The following is an 8,893-nucleotide window of genomic DNA, read 5'->3' as shown; positions in this document are numbered from 1 at the left end:
TACTGATTGTTCGATTGTGTGACTGCGCAAATGGATAATAGCCCCCCCCCCATCCGAACAATGACCATCATCAGTGTAGGTAAGCAAAAAAATAAATACTGTCTTAATTATTTTATAGTACAGTACATTGATGATTGCTTTCATTTTATGGATCAATGGTCTCAGTAGGTAGTAATATTCATGTTAAATTTCTGTTTTAGGGGTTGCTTTTAAAAGTCTGGAACGGGTTTATCCATTTTGCAGTACAGTGGAACCTCGGTTTATGAACACCTCGGTTTATGAATTTTCGGTTTACGAATGCCACGGACCCATCTGGAACGGATTAATTCACTTTCCATTACTTTCAATGGGAAAGTTCGCTTCAGTTTATGAATGTATCAGTTTATGAACAGACTTCCGGAACCAATTGTGTTCATAAACCGAGGTACCACTGTACTTTCTATGGGAAAAGCGTGCCTTGGTTTTGGAACGCTTTGGTTTTGGAACGGATTTCCGGAACGGACTAAATTTGAGAACCAAAGTACCACTGTAGCTGAAAGATATGCTTAGAATCATAGAATCATAGAATCATAGAGTTGGAAGAGACCACAAGGGCCATCCAGTCCAACCCCCTGCCAAGCAGGAAACACCATCAAAGTATTCTTGACATATGCCTGTCAAGCCTCTGCTTAAAGACCTCCAAAGAAGGAGACTCCACCACACTCCTTGGTAGCAAATTCCACTGCCGAACAGCTCTTACTGTCAGGAAGTTCTTCCTAATGTTGAGGTGGAATCTTCTTTCTTGTAGTTTGAATCCATTGCTCCGTGTCCGCTTCTCTGGAGCAGCAGAAAACAATCTTTCTCCCTCCTCCATATGACATCCTTTCATATATTTGAACATGGCTATCATATCACCCCTTAACCTTCTCTTCTCCAGGCTAAACATACCCAGCTCCCTAAGCCGTTCCTCATAAGGCATCGTTTCCAGGCCTTTGACCATTTTGGTTGCCCTCTTCTGGACACGTTCCAGCTTGTCAGTATCCTTCTTGAACTGTGGTGCCCAGAACTGGACACAGTACTCCAGGTGAGGTCTGACCAGAGCAGAATACAGTGGTACTATTACTTCCCTTGATCTAGATGCTATACTCCTATTGATGCAGCTTGTTCCCCTCTGAATTCTGTGCCAGCTTTTCGTTGTCTTTTTCCAGCTGCACACACAAAGATGCACACACTTCGGGGGGGGGGGGGCGAAGTGCACATATAAGTCTCGCAGTGCACATATAATTATGGTATGTACTTTTTGAACTTTCAATAACATTTTTTTAAAAAAATTAAATAAGGCAGGCGCACCGAGGTGGGGGGGTCTGTCACATGTGCATATGCACAATCCCCTGCCCCCCCATTGGGGCACCCCTGCCAGGACACTCTGGCGATCGTGGGGAGGGGGCACGGAGGGCAAAAATCACCCTCCAAACCTCCTGCCTGGCACGCACCCAGGGGAGGCAGGGGATGACAGCCCCCTCAACATTGGGGGGGGGCTGCCTCAAAATATTGAGGGGGCTGAAGCCCCCTTGTGCTCCCTATACCCGACACCCCTGTCATAAGTACTCTGATGGCTCAGACCACAGGTCTAGCGTTCTCTCTCTAGCCAGCTAACAAGCCAGACAAAAGTCGTGGCCCTTCTCGGGATTCCCTTAGCCCAAACACTTCTGCCTTTCTTCGCAATTTTTCATCAACATTCGGAGCATTCCTGCACATTCCATGACGTCACAGCCGTCCGGCCAATGGGGGGGGGACGGACGCCAGCGCCTGCATAATTAACAGGCCTCTCCCAGATTACCTACGCTGCTGAGGGCTTTCCCTAATAGGATTCTCTCGTTCTCCTCTGCTGATCAGGGATCTGGTGTGTTTGCATTGCTACTGTTGCCCTTAGAGAACAGGCACTTTTCTTAGTGAAGGTTCCTCCGCCACACACACAGCTTTGGCAGAGAGAGTCTTTGGAGCTCTCAAGACTTTTATCTGCTTGCTTTCTCACTTTCCTGACTCTCTCTCTCTCTCTCTCTGTGAGGCAAGTTCCTCATTTGGGGCTGCTGACTGGTGCAAGAAACTCACTTCAACTCTTCTCTGCTGAGGTCATCCCATCCCAGGAGGAGAGATCACGAGGGGGGTCAGATGAGCTGACTGGACAATATGACTCTCCCCCCCCCACCTTCCCCAAACTCCCACATTTTCACCTCCAGATGCCTCACGTTTCCGAGCAGATGGCGAACCCCCTTTGCTGAACCTTCTGCAACTGGAGAAGTGACCTCACTCCTTAATTCTGTCTCCGTTTTGCAAAAAAATAATAATTCCAGATACTTCCAGGGCCATCCAGTAGAAGAAGCAGCCGGCGCCTCGCCCAGATTATTTCTGCAGATCTGGACTTTCTACACTGATAGGGCTGGGCACTATAACCTTTAAAGCACATCCGATGCCCATCGTTTCCCTCAAAGTATTCTGGGTACTGTGGTTTGTTAAGGGTTGCTGGGAATTGTCACTCCATGAGGGGTAAACTACGGTGCCCAGAATTCTTTGAGGGGAAGAAAGCACTTTGAAAGTGCTTTAGTGTGTACACAGGCTCTGACTGGGCCGGGCCTTGATAACTTGTTTTTAAGAGGTCATAGAACAGGCATCCCCAAACTGTGGCCCTCCAGATGTTTTGGCCTACAACTCCCATGATCCCTAGCTAACAGGACCAGTGGTCAGGGAAGATGGGAATTGTAGTCCAAAACATCTGGAGGGCCAAAGTTTGGGGATGTCTGTCATAGAATCATAGTTTAATTGTTTTATTTCATTTTTCTGTTGTAAGCCGCCCAGAGTGGCTGGGGAAACCCAGCCAGATGGGTGGGGTATAAATAAATATAATAATAATAATAATAATAATAATAATAATAATAATAATAATAATGCTGGAGGAGACTCTTGAGAGTCCCATGGACTGCAAGAAGATCAAACTTATCCATTCTGAAGGCAATCAGCCCTAAGTGCTCACTGGAAGGACAGATCCTGAAGCCGAGGCTCCAATACTTTGGCCACCTCATGAGAAGAGAAGACCCCCTGGAAAAGACCCTGATGTTGGGAAAGATGGAGGGCACAAGGAGAAGGGGACAACAGAGGATGAGATGGTTGGACAGTGTTCTCGAAGCTACGAACATGAGTTTGACCAAACTGCGGGAGGCAGTGCAAGACAGGAGTGCCTGGCGTGCTCTGGTCCATGGGACATGACTAAACAGCAGCAACAACAGAATCATAGAATTGGAAGGGACCCCGAGGGTCATCTAGTCCAACCCCCTGCAATGCAGGAATCTCAACTAGATCGTCCATGACAGGTGGCCATCCAACTTCTGCTTCAAACCCTCCAAGGAAGGAGAGTCCACCACCTCTCATGGGAGCTCATTCCATTGTTTCGCTCACTGCTGCTGTGTTTCTTGCAGCAAAAGCTGCCAGCCTGAGCCTGCGTGCTGCACCCTTTGCCGCTGAGGCTGCTATCATTTCTCACCAGCTCATGCTCCTTCCACATCCATTTGACCTGCCCATGTCAGCACCCAAGGACAGCTTCTTCCCATGCAAAGGCTTCCCCCAGCCGAGTTCTACATACTAGGTCTCTGAGATCTGGCGACCTCCAGGTCTGGACTACTGCGAAGCCCTCCGCATGGGGGTGCCCTTGAAGACCACCCAGAAACCGCCGCTAGCATTTGCCCCCCATCACCCGGGCTACTTTGGGACAAAGGGAGGGACAGAAATTCAACTAATCGGTTATATATTTTGAAAAATGGGCCACTCAGCGCTGTTGTTTGGGTACAGGTCAACCCCGTTTTGAATAAAAATGGCGGGCTGAACCTTTCAGAACTGCGCTGATTTTAACCACTGCAATTAACTTTGGGTTTTTTTTTTATTCCTGAGCAGTGCCAGTAAAAGGCCTGTTGTTAATAATAGCAGCTAAAGGCTCAGGAATATGACGGGCTCCTTTCCCCCCAGGTCACTTGGCAATCCCGTTCACCGCTGACACATTGCTTCTTCTTAAAATACAGGTGCTTTCGTGTTGCTAATAACTTCATCCAGGGCAGACAGTTAAACTTTGGAACTCCCTCCCACAGGACAAATTCACAGAGAACGGCTATCAGCAGCTGTTAGCCACAATAGCTTTGCTCTGGCTGCATGCTTGAGGCAGCAATGGTTCTGAATACCAGTTGCTGGAAACCGCGGGAATGGAGGGGGCTCTTGCGTTCGAATCCTGCTTGTGGGTTGGCCCCCATGAGAACAGGATGTTAAATTGGATGGGCCCCTGGCCTGATCCGACAATCTCTTCTTATGGTCATGAAAAGAGAATAGGCTCCCTACAACAGTTTGCTTTGCGCTGAGTCAGGGTAGCCAGAGTTGCGAAGATGCGCTGAGTCACATTTTTTGGTCGGCTGCAAGCTGTTTGCTCCCCGCTGGTTCCTCTCTCAGCCGCTGCTGCTTTCTCCTCCGCACCCATCCTGTCATGCTTCTCTCCCAAGGCACCAGAATAGCAGCTACGGAAACCACAGCGAGAGGGAGGGTGAAGGAGATGCCACCCACTGCTCTAACCCCAGAGTCAGAGCTGGCACCCCAGAATTTTCAAAATATATATTTTTAGGACCCATATCCAGAGTTGAACACATGTCAAGAGTTACTGGGGCTTAGTCTCCTTTTCAGAACTTTGGAGCCTGTAAAGAAACAGAGAGCCTCTGAACGCGCACAGAGTGCCTTTGCTTCGCCACTGTGCAATCCCAGCCAGCCTCCAGAAATCCGGATTTGGGGTTAAAGCTTTCCAGGACGGGAGGGTATCTTGAGAGCCAGCGTGGTGTACTGGTTAGAGTGTTGGACCTTGGAGGCCAGGGTTCGAATCCCCACTCAGCCCTGAAGTTCACTGGGTGATATTGGACAGTCACTGCCTCTTGGGCCTAGCCTATCTCACAGGGATGTTGTGAGGATGAAATAGGGAGAGGGCCATGTACAGCACCTAGAGCTCCTTGGAGGAAAAGGTGGTATATATTTTCTCCTTAGAGATCATAGGCAGCATCGAGGCGTGCATGCAATCGGCTGTGGTTGCGTCGAGTGGGCAGGTGGGCTTTTCGCGTGCAATCCCCCCCCCATCCAAAAAAAGCTCAACAACTTTGGGCAATTTTTTGTTGCGGTCCCAAAAAGTAGGGGGCGTCTTATACATGGGGGGCGTCTTATACACTAAATATACGGTAGATTTTGCTGCAGGTGTATTGAGCAGAGGGGGGTGCTTCACAGTGCTTCCCCCCCGCCTCCATTAAACAGCTTGCCTGAACCAGCTGTTTCTCACACTGCAGTTGCCAGCCAGGGATCTTGCAAACTGCAGAACCTGTCGACACCCTTCATTTCTATATATATAGGAAGATATGCTCAAGATCACAAACCATTCTGCCTTTTTGCAGAGGAGGTAGGGCAAGAACAGACAATTCCTAGACCTCACTGAGGATCGTTTCCCCCCTTCTATTATAGCCATCTGGACCCCTTTGGTCTCACCACGGGAGGGTGCAAATTGGGGGACGGAAGAACAGCACATGGAATTAGGCGGTGAGATGGGTGAATACTAGTACACAGTGAAACAGCTTTGAGCTTCCTCCACACAAAGCAGAGTCTGCACCCCTCTCTCCAAGTTTGCCTCCACAGTACATGGCTTGACTCGCTTGCTTGAGTCATTCGCTGCCGCCTTCCAGTGCCATGCCCATTCACATTGCCACTTGTGGCGACGGTGGCAAAGCTCTACTTTTTCTCCATCTTGGTGCATGTTAACAGCAACAAAAAGAAAACAGTGGACACACACAAATTTGTGTGTCACAGGCCAGGTTGTTAGGAGGCAGCGATTTCCATCGTGTCCTGTGTCCGTCTCAATCTGCAATGTTTCTGTTCCGCTACAGTTCGGCTTCTGCTAAAACCTACGATATCAGCCTCACTATCCCCTACAGACAAAACAAATGTAGTTAATTGTGTAATTAATTGTAGGATGAACTTCAGTGCAGCTCAGTGGAAGGGAAACATCGAAAAGAGGGTGGGAAATGGCCTAATTATTTATGTAACACTCGCTGGCCCGGCCACGCATTGCTGTGGCTCATCACTGTGACTCCCCCCACTCTGTCCTGTTCCATGACCTATTCTGCCCCCTCCTCCCCCTACCCCGGCACATCCCTGTGACTGGCCCCACCCCCTCCCTGTAACCCCCTCCTCCCCCTACCTCTCGGCCCATCCCTGTGACTCCCCCCCAGCCCCCTCCCTGCACCCCGGGCTCATCCCTGTGACTCCCCCGGTGCCGGTCTGGGCGTATCCCGGCCTGTATGTCAAATATTTGGCGTGGAAGGGGAGGAAAAGGTGGGTCGTGGGGTGGTTTTTGGCGCGGTGTCGGTGTGGCACGATCTGTCTGTGACGGTTGGACGTGGGGGGCTACGGGAAGGATCCTGGCGTCGGGCTTTGTGGAGGAATGGCCTTTGTGGCGGTTATAGAATGTTGGCTGGTGACGTCACGATCTTGCCTCGGCCTTGGAGACGCAGCTTCTGGCTTCTATTTCCCAGCATGCACTTTCGTTTGAGTTGTGAGTTCCGGAACATGGGGTTTGGGTTTTTTTTACGTGGCCCAGGTGTGACATCTGTCTATGCAAACTGTATATGGTCACTTGCATATTCGCTTGGGACGTTGTGCCCAAATTTGAATGGAATCGGTCAAGCGGTTTCGGAGAAAAGTAGAGACACACCCACATCGCCAGTTTGCATTTATAGATAGATAGATAGATAGATAGATAGATAGATGATAGATAGATAGATAGATAGATAGATAGATAGATAGATAGATAGATGTCATTATTTATGATTTTCATTTCTAACCTGGGGGGGGGGCACAACATGCAAATTGTGGCAAAGCCCACTCTCCAATTTCTGTTTCCGACAGAATTCTCCAACATCCCTAGCCATGGAACTTTTAATCTTCTGGACTTTCCCTTCCCACATGTTTCTAAGCATAGTTTTCCCACCATGAGGCCTAGAAACTCACTAAGTAGTCAAAGGAGACGGAGAAGGATAAGAAGAGGAAGAAAGGGAATAAAACGGAGAAGTCAGGGGTTCCTGGAAAGCCAGCTGACGAGAACACGCTACCCCAACAAGACGTTTACGCAGAAATACAAAGGAATCAAAGCCAGGATTCCTCCTAAAATGAAGGCGCAATTAGTATATTATTATTATTATTATTATTATTATTATTATTATTATTATTATTATCGCTGTTGCTTCTGTTCCTATAACTGCAGCCTGGCGGCAAAAATGTAAGAAGCGAAGCCTCCTCTCCCCCCCCCACTTGCCAGGAAGATAAACTTCACCTGCTGAATTTCTGCCTGCAGCTGCAAAAGAAACCATATAAGAAAAAAAGGGGGGGGGAGAATGGGATCAGTTCAGAACTGAACAGATGCACGCAACAGGGAAGAGCTAGGCGGGTGTCTGGCTTAGGAGAGATATGGGCCTCCTCCTCCCCCCTTGACCCCATGTTCCAGCTTTTAGCAGAGGTGGAGACACCTGATGAGGGGCAATAAAAATAACTAAACCTGTTATGAGCCGATTAGCGATAATCGCCATCCTCCACCCTCACCTGTGGGAAGGGATCAGAGGCAGAAAAGGAGGGATGATTTGTTAGCGACCCTGGGAGGAGACCGGACCCAGGAGTTCTGGGTTCGAGTCCCGAAATGCTTCCCCAATTTGACTCCTCTGACTCCCCCCTTTCCCCTTGCAGGGGACCCAGGTATCCTGGCTCCGAGCTCCCACAGGCCCACCCCACCCACTAGGCTTTACTGCCTGCCCCAGAGCGTTAAGAAATCCGCCCTGTCTAATCCTGACCTGAGTGGCACCTTTAATGAGATCAGATCTCCCTCCCCAACAAAGCCGATTCGTCCCCCGCCCCTCCCACCCATTCCTTGATCCCAGGCAAAAACAAACAAAGAGATTAGTCCTTGGGGAGACTTTTAATGGGATCACAGCCCCAGGGGGAACCGATTTCTCCTGCTGTGGTTCAGTCAGGGTTCCAGAGGGGTTAAACTTTTAACCCCAATACAGTCATACCTCATGTTACGTTCGCTGCAGGATACGTCTTTTCATGTTGCGAACGGGCCGAACCCGGAAGTTCGGCACGCACGCACGCATGCACAGAAGCACTAAATCGCGCTTTGCGCATGCGCAGAAGCGCCGAATTACGTCATGCACCTGAGCAGGTGCGGCGCTTCAGCATGCGGCCTTTTCAGGTTGCGAACGGGCCTCCGGAACGGATCCCGTTCGCAACCAGAGGTACCACTGTAATCTCCCCATAGGTATGGAATGGGGGCGGGCGGGCAGGAGTGAGTCTGTAGGTCAGTCTGGGTTATACATTAAGATGCCTAGGTGCCTGTCGGAAAGTTCTTCCTGGTGTTGTGTCAGAATCTCCTTCCTTATAACTTGAAGCCATTGGTTCTAATCCTACCCTCCGCAGCAGGAGAAAACAAGCTTGCTCCATCCTCCATGGGACAGCCCTCGAGGTATTTGAAGATGGCTATCGTATCTCCTCTCTGTCTCCTCTTTCCCAGGCTAAACATACCCAGCGCCTTCAACCGTTCCTCATCAGGCTTGGTTTCCAGGCCCTTGATCATCTTGGCCGCCCTCCTCTGCAGCTTGTCAATATCCTTCTTAAATTGCGGTACCCAAAATTGGACACAGTATTCCGGGTGTGGTCTGACCAAGGCAGAATAGAGTGAGACTATGACTTCCCTTGACTAATAATTATAATTATAATTCATTGTTTCTACCCCGCCCATCTGGCTGGGTTTCCCCGAGCCACTCTGGGCAGCTTTCAACAGAACATTAAAAACAGAATA

The 8,893-nt window shown here is 49.4% G+C and overlaps 1 protein-coding gene across 1 annotated transcript in view; it reads left to right on the top strand.

Moving 5' to 3' along the window:
- The first annotated feature begins 985 nt into the window (after positions 1-985).
- Positions 986-8,893, top strand: part of LOC118095902 (myosin-7) — a 373,415-nt gene continuing 365,507 nt past the window's right edge. The window contains exon 1 of the mRNA XM_060281861.1: positions 986-1,063. The gene's annotated coding sequence lies outside the window, so the exon portion shown is untranslated. The remainder of the gene's footprint in view (positions 1,064-8,893) is intronic.

This window comes from Zootoca vivipara, chromosome 13 (assembly GCF_963506605.1).
Source record: "Zootoca vivipara chromosome 13, rZooViv1.1, whole genome shotgun sequence".
NCBI classification, from domain to species: domain Eukaryota; kingdom Metazoa; phylum Chordata; class Lepidosauria; order Squamata; family Lacertidae; genus Zootoca; species Zootoca vivipara.
Note: the sequence above shows the minus strand (reverse complement) of the source record. Positions and strands in the feature narration are given on the sequence as shown.